This window comes from Ictalurus punctatus, chromosome 1 (genome assembly GCF_001660625.3).
Source record: "Ictalurus punctatus breed USDA103 chromosome 1, Coco_2.0, whole genome shotgun sequence".
NCBI classification, from domain to species: domain Eukaryota; kingdom Metazoa; phylum Chordata; class Actinopteri; order Siluriformes; family Ictaluridae; genus Ictalurus; species Ictalurus punctatus.
In genome coordinates, this window is record NC_030416.2 from 16406688 (window position 1) to 16422568 (window position 15881).

The following is a 15881-nucleotide window of genomic DNA, read 5'->3' on the forward strand; positions in this document are numbered from 1 at the left end:
ACTTGTATTAAGCAATAGAGATCTTTAGTAAAACTGCGAGATGTGACTCATTATAATTCAATTAAACAGATTTTGCATTTTGTGATTCTTTTATGTATAATCTAGTGAAAATCCTCCCACATGTTGCTTATCAATTCATGTATAGCGATTTGTTAACCGATAAACAAAATTATGTATGATTAAAAATAATGATAAATTAAGCTTTGGCTGTTCCCCTCATGCTCATTCCTTTTCTTTCTTTCTTTCTTTCTTTCTTTCTTTCTTTCTTTCTTTCTCTCTTTCATTCTTTCTTTCTTTCTTTCTTTCTCCTATTCCAGTGACACACCATTCATTGCTTATGTACAGTAATAGCTTAATATAATTGTCATAGCTTGTCTAGCTAATAACAGTGTGTCAGTAAGTAACGCACATATGCAGGCCTATATGTTACTTTTTTCATTAGTAAGCTTATAGGCTACCTATCTACTCGACTAGTCACTTCTTATTGTACCAATGTTAATTTTCTTTAAATATATATATATATAAATAAAAATGACATCTAAAAAAAAAAGACAGTTGTAGTGGTTTTAAGACCCATAAGGGGTTCTTTAAACGTCTTTATTGCTTAATCATCTGATAAAATTGCATTGTGTGTGTGTGTGTGTGTGTGTGTGTATTTTGATGGATATCTCCTAATAATTTCTAACTAGCAGATTAATTTTACTCGATGAGCGGGATAGACTGCCTGAAACATTGCGGATGTTGTGCAGGAGCCGCTGTGTTGCGGCAGCAGATGCTACGCTGCGCTATCGACACACACACACACACACACACACACACACACGGGCTCTGGAAGAGCTGCAGGGAGAACGTTCAGCGTCTTTCCATCCCAGAAAACAGGGAGAGAGAGCCTTTAGAGGGGAAAGTTCACTCTCGGGTGCAGACAAAACACTCGCCTGAGAAACATTAGACCAAGACAAGTCGATAACACTCAATCTTGTTACAAATATTGACTCTGCAAGTATTATTAAGGTTATTTTGAATAATAACACTTCATTTGATTTCACGCAGATGTTCTCTTTTTTTGCATGCCCATTTAGCAAATAGGGCCTACATGGCAGTTTTGAGGAGACAATATACATAATAATAATAATAATAATAATAATAATAATAATAATAATAATAATAATAATAATAATACATCAATAATATTCCAGACTAGGCACTTTCTTTAAAACAAATTTAATAAATGTATTTATTTAAAAAAATACAAGTTATTTCATTTCTTGTAACAGTGAAGGTTTAATGGGCGTAGTAGGCTAAAATACAAAAAGTATTCATTCTTTTCATACTCGAAATCACACTATATTCCAAAGGCTGGAAGTGTTATTATAAATAAAGCATTGGCTAATAATAATAATAATAATAATAATAATAATAATAATAATAATAATAATAATAATACTTTTTAATCACTAGGAAAGTGTACTAGTCTGTCTCAAAAAACCTTTATTTTTCTTTAGGCCTAGATAATGGTAGGATCACTACAATAAGACCACTACAAAAAGGCCCGCGGTTAGAAACAGGTGAAGGCCACGGCAGATATTGTACGCTGCTGAAATGTCCTTGAGTGATCGAACACTGATCATGGCTCTCAAATCAAAGCTATGGGGCTGCTAAATTATTTAAACGTGTCTCTGTGAACATATGGTGCGGTCACCCGCTGCTGCGAGCTTTACAGGTCCATAGATACTGTAGTGAACTTGGGCCGATTGCATGAGTCTAAAAAGGTTTCCGTCGTGATTGTCCATCTTCATCCCGTCGTTTGTGTTCATATACATTAAAAAAAATGGTTTTTTTTTAATCAATATCAATATTTTTCACATGTTTACATTTTATTTTTCATATCCAACCTACTGATTTCTCCCCTGAAGACTGACAGCGCATTATAAATTTAGCCTGTATAAATCAAATTAAATGAAAAAATAAATGGAGCAAAAATAACTCTTGAAACAGCATTGGTATTATAGTTCAATTCAGAGCTTAGCATAAATAGTGAGCAAATGTGCACATAAAGAAACACATAGGCTGTTTATGTGTGATCGATCGATTACAAATTACAAAATATATAGGGGTGGGGGTGAAAGACACTGATAATAGTTTTATTTATACCAAGGGGACCATAAATACAACAAAAATGCTGAATTAATGAATTACTCAAATCTGTAAAATGTACTACAATATTATGTATCTATAATCTACTTCGTTATATTTTCTTATCTTCAAAATGATAAGCTGAATTAAACATTTAGAGAGGTGTACACTGAAAGTGATAAACTATCTGCATCTGAGCATAACTCCACATACTGCACTATCTACAGAATATAACTCAGAATTTATAACAGACAGGTTGACTGAAATGTAAAAATAGGTTTTTGTGCTATCATAATCGTTACAAAACATTTAAAGATTAGATTCTGCTTAAATAAATAAATAAATAAATAAATAAATAAATAAATAAATAAGCACCGGACAAAATAGCACTGTGATTTCATTTTAAAGCGAGCGTCTCTTTGAGAACTGTAAAAGTGTTGATTTTGCGATGTTGAACCCAAAGAACGAGCTTATTATTAGTCTACTTTATATAAGGTGCTTAAATTTATGTTCAAGTTATGGCAAAGAAAGTCCCTGTGCCAAAATAGTTTTTCCGTTAAGTAGAATCGACCTAATTCATGGACAATGTAAACCTCTCTGAACAAAATGGCATGGCTGTTATAATTAATTAAACTAATAAATTTGAGAATTGAACAGATGCAATCTTAATATTTGAACATGCAGTCATACAACATTTTTGAATATTACACAACCGACTAATATATTTTCACTTAGCAGCTTCATTGAAACCCCGAAGTATTCACGTACAAGAAATCTAAAAATATGTGTAGCCTTCAGAAAGCTAAATGGCAGATAGAAATCGACCGAAGCCTGAAGTCAAGAATTCAATTAACGTGATCGAGTTTCTCAGACAGCACTATTAAAAAAGAGTAGCAATACAAAGACCAATATAAAATCTTAACGAGGAATCTGTGCAATAACACGAAAGTAAAGCATGTGCTCTATCCTAAAATGTGTCAAATATTTTTTTAAAAATGTAATTTCATAAAATAATCATCAGTCATTTTCAGCAGTCGCGTATCTCGTGGATTAGGCCTAAGCGTTTTACATTAATCAATATAGTTTTCATATAAAATTCTATAGAAACTAATGTGGCATAATTCGTTTAAATTACATTTTGACATAATTTGACTGAATTAAATTCACTGGTACTCCATCTAATTTTATTTTAATTCATTTTATGTCGAACAAATTAAAGCCAAATTACAATTAAAATCACAATTTTGTATTTCTCATGCACTTTTGAATTAATATTTATGTGTCTGTCTAACTTCCAGTCTAACTTGTCCAGTTTAATTACGCCATAGCCATACCCATAAACAATCATTATAACTAAATTAAAAACACACCTAAACTATTAAATATACTGTCAAATTTGCTAAATATAAAACCGAATTTTGTAAATACGTTGGTGGTGTTTAGTCTATTGTTTGACAGTGGTACTTGATTATAGTCTATAATCTAAGGCCAAAATGAGCAATCAGAGTATTTTTTTTCCTCTTTAATTTATGAGTGCTGAATTAACACCTACAAAGCTGAAATATCACACTGTAAGACTTTGTTCAACTTTGAAGGTTCAGTGGGCTAGCCTAGTTTTCTAACATCATTAGGCTTATTACATTGCACGAAAATGTACGTAAAACTAAAGGCAGTGATGTGTGTGGATGACAGACGAGGCGCACATCACACATTCAATACCGTCAATACATCCAATACCGGATATCTGAATATGCACTCAGATACGCAAGTCTCTTATGTTTACCCACTAGACGTTTTCATTTTAAAACTCAGCATAACATTAATAGCCTCTTAAATAATATTTCAACTATGGAGCAGCAGAAGTTGTCAGATAGACATATTTTTCACATGGCCATCTCACCCCTCCACCATCTGAGAGCCTGTGGCCTATATCGATTAGGGAAGCAGGAACATACTGTAATTACCACACACATTGTATATGCCTATCGAATTATGTGTTGGACTATAGCCTGTTATACATATGCACACAAAATGCATATTATTTATAATACATTAACAGGACTGTTGGCATGCAGACTGTGTGCTACCAGTGAAACTAAATCAGGTACAACAATATAATATTAAACAACAACAGGAAACAACTGTAATATAGTCTTCAATTCTTCTGGGTCTGCAGAATTTGGAGATTTTAGGTGTGTGTGTGTGTGTGTGTGTGTGTGTGTGTGTGTGTGTGTGTGTGTGTGTGTGTGTATATATATATATATATATATATATATATATATATATATATATATATATATATACATACATATATTATAAAAATTGTTATAATTATAAAATAATAATTACATAAATGTCAGTGCAGTGTAAGCAGAATTCAGGATCATCATTAAACATGGTAATTTCAAGTGCAACAACCATAAGCAAAATCAGTTTGGAGTATTTAATTGCAGCTTTTCAGTGGCGCTGACTAGCACTTATTTGTACTTGGGTAATGCAGACACCTCTTTTACATCCACACTCACACTTCACTGCCAAGCACAACACACTACAAGAACATCAAGCAAGAGCTATCTGCTGCCGTTTACAGTAGTAACACCCTCCTGTAATACAAGATCAGCAATACAGACAGATGGCTGACATGCATTATTGGACTGCAAATATTAATAGATAATATTTTTATCTGTGAATACATACTACTGTGCATGAAAGACATGTGAGTGGATGTGTGAGTAAATATGTGTTCTCTGTGTGTGTGTGTGTGTGTGTGTGTGTGTGTGTGTTTTCCCCAAGAATGAATCCAGTAAGACAACGGCTCCTTGGCTGGGTGGGAGAGGAAGTCGCAGTGCAGCCAATGTGCATCTATCCTCTTCTCTCGCTCTCGCTCTCGCTCTTGCTCTCTCTCTCTCTCTCTCTCTCTCTCTCTCTCTCTCTCTCTCTCTCTCTCCCTTTATAGCCCTCTTTCTGGTCCTCTCCAAGGTTAAGGTCAGCAATTTGAATCCATTTCCTCCTGTTCTGCAATTTTATTTGCTCCACCAGCTGGTATTCTCCAAATTCCCTCTTCTCCTCATTGCCTGTATCCTGTGTCTCCTCTCAGTGCTGTGCTGCTTATGCCTCAGCACTCACTGTGTGTGTCTACTCAGTGTTTTTCCCCTGCTCTTTTTAATCAGCATGTTAATAAGAAAGGTAACTAATCAATACGTTCAATGGCCTGGCCCTACGATTGATACAATCTCATCCTCCCTCCCATCCCTCCTTTCGACACACACACGCACACACACACGCACACACACACACACACACACACACACTTTCTCTCTCTCTCTCTCTCTCTCTCACTCTCTCTCACAGTCTTGAGTAAGAAAATAATGTTGTAATTGAAGCATAATTTTTTAGCCTGATCATTGTTACACATCAGGCCAGTTCTACATAAGGTATTAATTATTTCACAACTTTTTTTTTTTTTTTTTCTTCATATTTTCAATCACAAAATCCTCTAAACCTAGATCTCCATCCATTTGAAAATTCTATACATTGATACCAGAATCTTAAATGCCAATGTTTCTCTACATGAGAATATATATAATTCTTTAAGAAGTGAAGAAATTTCAGTCTACACTATTCCATAAAAAGCTGAGGGCTCTAAATGCACAAAGAGAATTTTTTTTTTCTTAACCCAAAAGACAGAATAGTTCTCCTCACATATACCCCATGATAAAAATACCTCTGAAAGCTGAAAGAGTGTGTGTTTTTCCCACCCCAGGGTAAGGTCTCCCACAACAAATGTCTGTGCATCAAGCAGGCCAACTAGAGAGTGATGGCAAAGGATGAAGAGAATTCCCTCACAGAAGAAAGTGTCATGGAAAAAAAGCTGAAAAACAAAACACACAACAACAAACACAAAGTGGCCCTTATAGCTGCCATCACAAGGCTATTGTTCAGAGTGCAGTGTTGTCTCTGCCTAGCAGTAGGGTCTCTGCAGTGTGAATATGGCAGAGGTTCTGTCATAAGAGTGGTTGATTCCAACATCTCTTCATCTTTACTGTCTGAATAAACATTGTTTTATTTGGCTTCTGCTAGTACTGAAAGAATAAAAAAGCTTATTTTACTGTATAAATATAAGATAAAGTAAATGTAATAAATTTTCCCCAAGTACACACCTAGGTAGATGTGACTGATGATGAAAAACAGCGTTATTAATATAATGTTATGATGCACTCATAACAGCATGAATCTTTGATTTCCCCAGTTCTTTCAGGAAGCTTCAGTGAAGTATCTTTCAGAGGGGAATATCAAATATCAGAGCCCATTTGTATCAGAGTAAGAAGGCTAAACTAGGATCAGGTTTCCTCCGTTCATAGTAATCATGTGCAAATATAAGGAAGACAAAAACATATCTTCAATCACCATGTTAAAAGAAGTTATAGAAATAGAGGCCCACATTCCAATCATTAAGACAGACTTTGCACCATATTACAATGATCTGTGATATTTTGGTGTGCGCATGCAAGTGTCCCATGGGAGTTTGAGTGACCACTGCCTCTCTGACCCCCCTTTAGGCTGACAGCCCCATCACCCACACCTTCATCAGAGATGCTGCAGTCACCTAGCAACAGAGATCTAAGGTCAGGGGTCAAAGACCACAGGCTGTTTCAAATATTATATATGTGTTCATGTACATGCACACACACAAACACACAGAACCTTCACCAAACATACTGTCCATTCCTTGCATGGGCCAATATAGAAATCAATTAAGTAAATTATTTTAGGCTAATTACATTCCACAAAAAGTAAAAATAAACAACAATGTGTGGAGAAGAGAGAAAGTGTACATAATTTTGCACACCTAACACCAAATATACCCTTATCATACACACTCATATACAATATTTGTTGTAAGAAAGTGTTTTATCAAAACTCATAATGAAATGGGCTATCTAATTATGTCTTATTCAATCAACTAGTTGCCTAAAAAGTTCGTTCTCTTTTTCAGTTTATGTGTAATGAGAATCTCTTTGTTTTGCTGCAAATCCTGGATGACCATTTCATTCTACCCTCATACAATCAGCCTGGGGTCATTGAACTTAGCTGACCATGCAAGGAGGATGGGCACGAGCCAATCACCTTAAACAGTTTGAGGCAGAAGGATGGACAGAGCAATGAAAATGTGGGGGAGGAGAGGTGATGGTGAATAGCTGTGGTAATAATCTGTGCCTTGATCAGATCTGCGGCACCCTGAATAGAAGGATGAACTAAAAGGGATGGATAAGTGGAGATCCACCTCTTCTCGATCTGTGCTGGGTATTTACTCTGGTTTGCAGAGCATGAAGTTTGATGATATGTACTCATTGCTGATTCAGTTTAAGGCTTTTGGAATCTTTCATAATGTGTGCTTTCATGGACAGTATGAATGTTCTTATACACTGGAATTTGTAAAAAGTGTGTAATTATTTGGGGTGTAATTTATGTCATTAAATTATGTATTTCTTATCCAGTGTTGTTAGTGTTATTCTGATGAAATGCAGTAGTTTCTGTGAATCACTAATAAACATGATAATATTCTCATGAGTATGAATAGCTACCATTGTAAGAATTAGCTAAAACTGCTTGGTGGCTGTATGGGACGCAGAACGCCTGCTGCTACATGCCAGCTGTGCTGTCACCAAAGAGCTTGAGCACTGGGCAACTGTCACTTTATTCCACACACACACACTCCACCTCCCCCACCTACTCATACACAGATGGCTGGTCAGCACGTGCCTGGAGGAGGGCACAACAGTGACCCCCCAGCTGGACATTGTGGACAGGTCAGTGATACTCAATCCCCTCTTTTAGGCCAGCTGCTGCTGGGGCTGGACTAATGGAGCTCCTGCTAACTTACACGCACACACACACACACACACACACACACACACACACACACACACACGCACACATACAAAGGCCAACCCCTCAGGCCCCCACAATACCCCACAATACTGACCAGTAAAAAAGCCCATCTTGGGGAAAGGGGAGAGAAAGGCAGCTGGACATTTACCATTCTGAGTTTCATAGGGTAGAGGAATTGTGTGCACATGCATGTGTGTGTGTGTGTGTTTGGAGAAAGGTTGGGAGTGGCTAAAAGCCACAAAGGTGACACATAAGGGCAAGTCAGAGCCATAAGAAGCCTTTAACAGTTCAGCTGACAGAGGGTCACTTCAAAAGGACAGGATTACCATGTGGTGTTTAGACAATATTTTGGCTTGTTTTTATAGTTTCCTATATTATGCTCTTTACCTGTGATAGTGTCACATATTTACAGAAAAGGCAGTTTCATAGAAAGATAAAACTGTGAAAATGCAAATGCAAACTGTAAAAATGCAGTTGTTGATTATAAATAGGCAAATGTTAGTATTAAAAGGATGCTGTAACACAACTGAGTACCTCAACTGTAAGTTGAATGTTACACAAGTCGATATGCATAATAGTAATTCAGATGAGTCAAAGCTAAAAACCAGGTAGCAGAACACCAGTATTAACAGTAGTATTTTAGTATTAGTGTTTCAGTATGAAATGAGTACAAGTGATGTAGAAGAATGGGTAGGCCCTGTGTTTTTCAGGTAATGTGAAATGTACATTACCCTTGACTTTTGACTAAACAATTTGACTAAACTCTACAGTAGGGTTTTGGAGTATCTTTTTTAGGAGTGTTTTGCTGTTTGTTGAGCAGCATGCAATAGACTGCAGTGGGGTAGTAGAAGTCCAGTGTGCTGCAGCTTCAGGCTAACCCAGTATAGGAGAGGGTCCTGGGCCAAGCTGAGCCAAGCAGTTGATAAATCAATAAGACATGCACACACACACACACACACACACACACACACACACACACACACACACACACACACACACACACACACACACACACACACACCCATGCGTCACTGCAGGCCTGAGAGGCCATATGAAACTACCATTGATCGGAGGGGGTAGGGAGTAGACTGATTTTTGCCGTGTGTATATATGAAAGGAGCTGCATGGTCTGCCAACATTCCTGATGTAGAAGTAGCAGGTAGCCACAAAGTGACCGAACAAAGCAGTCAAACACACATACACCGACAAGCTGTGTGCATGCTAAGGAGAGAGAAGTGCATCTGTCAATACTTCTGTATCATAGCTCACAAGACAGGCTCAGTGAACTAAATCTGCATCTGTGTGTCTGCCTCTTCTTCCTTTCTTCCCTCCATTCCTCCCTTCCTCACTCACTCAGAATGCCTTGAATCACCCAGTGCCTATTAATAGTGCTCCGCCAGGGGTTCTCAAACTCTACTGTTTTTAATACATGCAAACTCTTTTATAAGCTCTCCTAGCAGAAGAGCACAGTGAATTTTTACAGAGCGAGGTGGTTAATAAACCTTGTCCTCAGCTCCAATTTTACCAACAGTTCCTCTACCCTTTAGCTGGAACAAGAGTAGCCTACTACTTAATCAGCTTTGTCTCAATAACATAATGAACAGGGGCATACTGCAATGAGTACTTAACAACTAAGTACCACTTGAGTCACATATGTATCCACACAAAATGTATTGTAGATGGTGTCTAGTCTTGCAGTGCTTGACTTTTGTTGCCCTGTTTCGGTGGGTCCTTTTTTCAGGGCTCTCTCTTATTACCCCATCGTGTGCGAACAGGCACAGCACTGTTCATGTTTACTTGACCTGCAAATTGGGGTCAACTCAAAGCAAAGACCTGTGCACTTGTGCAAAGATCCCGCCACTTTGCACAGAAAAAAGAAAGGACAAATGTGGCCAAGAAAAGGATGTGCTGAAACAGAAATACTGCATGTACAAGCATAAATCTGTTAATATCACAAATATCCTACAGAGGGAGGGTGGAAAGAAAAATTCAGTTTTAATTCAACTCTTTATTGCAAGGTTACATTGCAACATAAAATATCACAGTGCATGTGTGATAAACTGGTCTGCAGATCATCTTCATTCATTTGTTTCACTGTTCTAAGACCTGCAGCAAAAGCTGTGAGAGGGTAGACAGGTGTAAATAAACGGCGGGACTCTGTCCTTGTTCGGCGAGTTGCCATGGCAACGGCTGATAGAGTATCCTATCGATCGCGGTGTCCAGTTGGAATTGTGCAGCCCCTGAACCCAGGTTTTTTCTCTGCCGTGATGGGCGTGGATCAATAGGCTGATATTGTATGCCTCTTTTGCCTTGTGTCTCCCACTGCTTCAATAATAGTGATAATGATAGTGAGAAGGAAGAAGAACCAAAAAGAAGAGAAACAATAGCTAAATGTCAGATGGACCTTTTCATGTAAAAAGAAAAATATAGTGGGAAAAAATCGTCCTCTTTATTAACTGAGAAGACCCGTTTTCAAATAATGGATTGCCAGCTTTTCAGAAATGGGATTGATCCCACTCCTAAGTGATATGACGCCATTCTAGACCTGAAAAAAAGTCTAGATTTGTTCGGCTCTGTCCTGTGGCAGACGCAGTGCACTCCATATGGAATAACATCTGTCACATTTAATTCAAATGTCTTCAATTCCCTCTCTACATATGCAAACCGCCAGGCAGCATTTACCTAAAGTGGAACCATTTACTCTCTGACCACCTTTTTGGTTATCATGCAAATATGCGCGACAGCAAGCATGGGCCAAGGTGCTGCAGTAAGTGCGGAGAGGGTGGGAGGGGCACTACGGAGGACCTAAGGGAGCTCGTTTAAATCTGGCCTGAGGGATCCCTCCAGCTAGGGGTCATGGATGGAGTCACAGCACGCTGGATTTAAAGGTGGTCCTCCTTAAGGTGTTTCTTTTGCCTGCAGGCACGGCCATCACGATTCCTGCAGTGCTGGAAATGAAAGCAAGGCCTGGACAAAGGCTCTTCCCTTGCTTATGGCCACTGCTGAGAAACATTACCCATATGATTGAGATGTCCGTTACATCTTTCTCTTTACACTACATCAAAGCAGTGTCTTCTGAGTTATTTCTTTCTCATATAGGCAACCATGTAAGTGTGTTGTAGCCTGGTCAGTAACCTGGCTTACAATTCACTGTGCGTTCCATCTGGCAAAATTTCACATTTGTACCACATTCAGCCAATGGGTTCTTGGATGCTGGCCAAGAAACAGGCATGCAAATAGACGAGGACGTGGGCTAAAATACAGTTCGTTCGGGTGTCACTTGGATATGTGGAAATGAGGCAGAATTAAATCTCAAATGGCAGCTAGGTATGAAATAGTGGTCTCTGCACTCTTCCTATAGGAAGCATCTGGGATTCATTCAGGGGGACTGGTGCAGTTGAACCGCGGTACATAAAGTTCTGTAACCGTCTGTGTCCTGTGCTCTTCAGGAAACTGTGCCGCTACCGGAAATGGCACTTAGCCCGCGGCGGAAATGGAAATGGTGGCGCGCAGCAGTGTGAGGCTGAGCGGAGCGGACGCCCTCCCGAACCCGCCGAGAAAAAAAAACCCGTCCTGCGGGCCAGAAGTCAGCCGTCTTGTGGGATAGAAGGAATGAGGGAGAGAAAGTGTTCTCCGCCTCCAGCGTGTTCTCTCTCTCTCTCTCTCTCTGTAGGTGTGTGCGCGCGCTGAACTTGGCTGCACACACTACAGAAGTTTCTGGAACAGACGCTCATGCTAATGCAAACTGCGCTTCTTAATGCTTCCTAATGCGAACGGTTCATGCTAATCTATATGCTAATATAGGGCAGACCTACTGAAGAGCCTTTAGTTTTCCCAAGAAACGTATAGTTTTCCCAAAGCAGCTGCTCTGATCAGGAAGACATTTAGAAGTAGAAATAAGAGTAACATTGTTGTTGATATGTAGCATTCAAGGCTTCTTGGCTTATAATTTAAATAAATCTATAGACGTATGAAAAGGGGGACCCATTAACAATATTAGCCTAAGTCAAAGCCATTTCTGCTATTTGACTGTTTTCATATCTCGAGTAAAATGTCATATCAGATTTCTTGTCACAAGACAAATTATAAATCAAGATATATTTCTCCACAGAAACAATTTCCCTCTTATACTGTACATATGTAATTATACATTAAAATATTAACCAACAAGTAAATAAGTACACATATTACTTAAAGATGAACATTTGAAGTGGATGAAAAAAAAAATTATTAATTAGTAAATAGTAATTTTTATCACAGGCAATGCATTCCAGAAAACCCAAATTACTTTTCCTTAAATCGTAGGTTTGCCATACTGTACTTTTATCATACTTGTCATGATACATTTCTTCATTGATAAAACTTTATAATTGTAAATTTGAACATATGAACCTGTACATTGGTATATATTAATGAAAAAATAACCTCTGATGTGGGTGAGAAACACATCCATCCATCCATCCATCCATCCATTCATTCATTCATTCATTCATTCATTTTCACCTTGTATTCTCAAGGATAAGGAGAATTCACCATGGGTGGGATGCCAATGCAAGGCACTATGTACGTACAAACACACACAAGAAAAATTAGTACAGTATAGCCAATAGGCCTGGTTTGACAGTGCAAGGAAACTAGAGAACCCGAAGGAAACTCACACGAACACAGGTTGTGAAACTCCACAAAGACTGTAACCCAAGCTCAGGAAAGATCCAGGAACACTGGTCCTGTGTGGCAGCAACTATCCCAAGAAAAATTATTAATTTTCACAACAAGCAATGAATTTCAAAAAACAAATATTTTTCACATCGTATCCTTGGTTTGTCTATGAATATGTTAAAGTTTTCATTTAATATAGGAATAAATAAATGATTAATTACATGAATTACATAAATGTAGTTACAATAATAGTGTGACTTGTTGTGAGTGGGTGTGCTCTCCATGACCCAATGTAGGATAAGTGGTACAGAAAATGGATGGATGGATGGATGGATAGTTACAATAATATATCTTAGTAAAAACTAGTATCATACCATAAGGTTTTAAACTGTATAAATGAGGTAACTTAAAAGACTGCAGTACAGAAGTATGCCTTTTAACATAAACACAGGGTAATGCATAAGATTTTCCTAGACCTGAAATAATTGCTTGAAAGTTTAAATAATCAGTAAACAATCATGCAAATTTACTTCAACTTTGCTATTAGTTTAGATGGAGCAATTAGATTAATAATAAAAATTACTGTACACTTAACAAAAACATATATGGTCAGTTAGGCTACATGAATAACTTTCAGAAATCCCAATTTTTTTTAGATTTTATAGCAGTGCTTATTTGTTTCTTCAAACACTGGGTCACTTGCAGCAGAGCAAAATATTTGCATAGTAATAATAAACTGTTTGGTAAATTGGCTAACCAACTTAACCTAGAGGAAATTAGTGTTTTTGAAAGAATCTTGATTTTTTATTTCTTTTTTATTTTTTGAATGAATAGGTTTACAGGAGTACAGGAATACTGATCATGGATCAGAACTTTTACAGGAAGTACTTGTTTTGCTTCTGCTTTTTCTGAACTCTTCTGTCTAGCAGCAGCATTCTTACAGCAGTCAATACTAATATATCATCTGCCATATTAACAATTTCAGCCTGTCAATATGAGGTCTAGGGCCAAAATTAGTCAGTGCCAAGCCTGTGGCTGTAGTTCAAGATCATACACAGACGTGCACACTCCACAGTGACAGGACTGATGCTTTTCTGTGTAATGACAAATACATCGAGCCCAAGGTCATGTACTGCACAGCTAATTTAACGTAATACACACACAAAGCACTCAGTGTGAGTGTCAGTGGTCAAAGGCTAGAAGGGAATTTGCTTGTAATATTTCCTTACCTGATCATTAGGCAATGTACACTCACTGAGCACTTTATTAGGAACACCTGTACAAGTACTCATTCATGAAATTTTCTAATCAGCCAAACGTGTCACAGCAGTGCAGTGTACAAATCATGCAGATACAGGCCAGCAGCTTTAGGTAATGTTGACATCAACCATCAGAATGGGAAAAAGTGCAGTAGGGTCAGAATTTGGCACCAACAGCATGAACCCATGGACCCATGAGTATTGTTGCTGACCATATACGTCCCTTCATGGCCACAATTTACCATCTTCTAATGACTACTTCTGGAAGTAGCCAGTAGTCTAATGGCTACTTACAGTAGTCATCTCAAACCGGTTTCATGAACATGACAATGAGTTCATTGTTCTTCAGTGGTCCTCCCAGTCACCAAACTGAATCCAATAGAACACCTTTAGGATGTGGTAAAACAGGAGATTCACGGCATGTAAGTGCACCTGAAAAATCTCCAGGAATTGTGTGATGCAATCATGTCAACATGGACCAGAATCTCAAAGGAATGTTTCCAACATCTTGTAGAGGCTCTTTTGAGAGAAAGGGAGGCCCTATCCAGTATTAGTATAGCGTTCCTAATAAAGTGTTCAGTGAGTGTACAGTCCCCTCTGAAAGTATTGGAACAGAAAGGCCAATTCTCTTGTTTTGCTATACATTGAAGACATTTGAGTTTAAGACATATAGACATCTAGCTGTGTTAAACAACTTAAAACATGGCACCTTTGGTGGCAGACCGCTCAATTTTTAGGTGAGCAAAAGTAGAGGACCAGATAGTCTTAAAGTAAATTAAAATAAATACTGTAACACTTAATATTTGGTTGCAAAGCCCTTGCTTGCAATAGCTGCATCAAGCCAGTGACCCAGTGACATCACCAAACTGCATTTTTCTTTTGTGTTGCTTTTCCAGGCTTCAGCTACACCCTTCAGAAATGCATTCTCAAATGGGTTAAGGTCTGGTGATTGACTTGGCCAATCTAAAACCTTCCACTTTTCCAACCTGATGAAGTCCTTTGTTGAGTTGGCAGTGCTTTTTGGGTCATTGTCTTGCTGCATAATGAAGTTCCTCCCAATTAGATTGGATGCATTTCTCTGTAATTTAGAAGACAGATTATTTCTGTAGACCTATGAATTCATTATGTTGCTACCATCATGAGTGTCATCATCAATAAAGATTAGTGAGGCCAGTCCAGAAGCAGCCATGCAAGCCCAAGCTATGACACTACCTCCACCATGCTTGAAAAATTAGCTTTTATGTTTTGAATCATAAGCAGATCCTTTCGTTCTCCATACTTCTGGTTCATCTCTGTATTTCTTTGCAAATTCCAATCTGGCCTTCTGATTCTTACTGTTCATGAGTGGTTTACATATTGTGGTATGGGCTCTATATTTATGCACTTTAAGTTTTCTTTTCTAATTTAATACACCTATTTTCATTACAAATTAAATTATTGACAACAACTTGGTGGAATCTTTTAAATATTTACATGAATCTCAGAATTTCTTAGTATTTGGTATGTCCCTGTTTTCCTTTATTGTCAGTGTACACTTGAGCTCGCATGGAGTCCACAAGTGTGCAAAATCTTGAGATATATTTTAGATTAAATGCATTGGAATATCATCTGAACACATGCTTCAATAAGAGATTAGGCGATTAGGAAAATCTGACCTTTTAACAGTTTTAACATGGCCAATATCACAAATTTGCTTACATTTAAAAATAAAGGCATTTTAAGGGGAACAGAGTTGCTAGGTATTAATATTACTGTTAATTTAAATGGCTAACTAAATAACCAGAAGCATATCAATGTATATGACCATTGTAACTAACAAATGTTCCCTAGCAAGCTGCTTAGCACAACTGGAATATTGATAACATAAATAATTAATTTAGCAAATGTGCATTGCAACCTGATGGAGCTGGCAAAACTAACAAACTGAACAGCTTTTAC

The 15881-nt window shown here is 37.7% G+C and overlaps 1 protein-coding gene across 1 annotated transcript in view; it reads right to left on the bottom strand.

Annotated features, from left to right (window-relative positions):
• Positions 1-15881, bottom strand: part of LOC108272706 (protein S100-A1) — a 143211-nt gene that overhangs the window by 118998 nt on the left and 8332 nt on the right. The gene's annotated exons all lie outside the window — the stretch shown is intronic.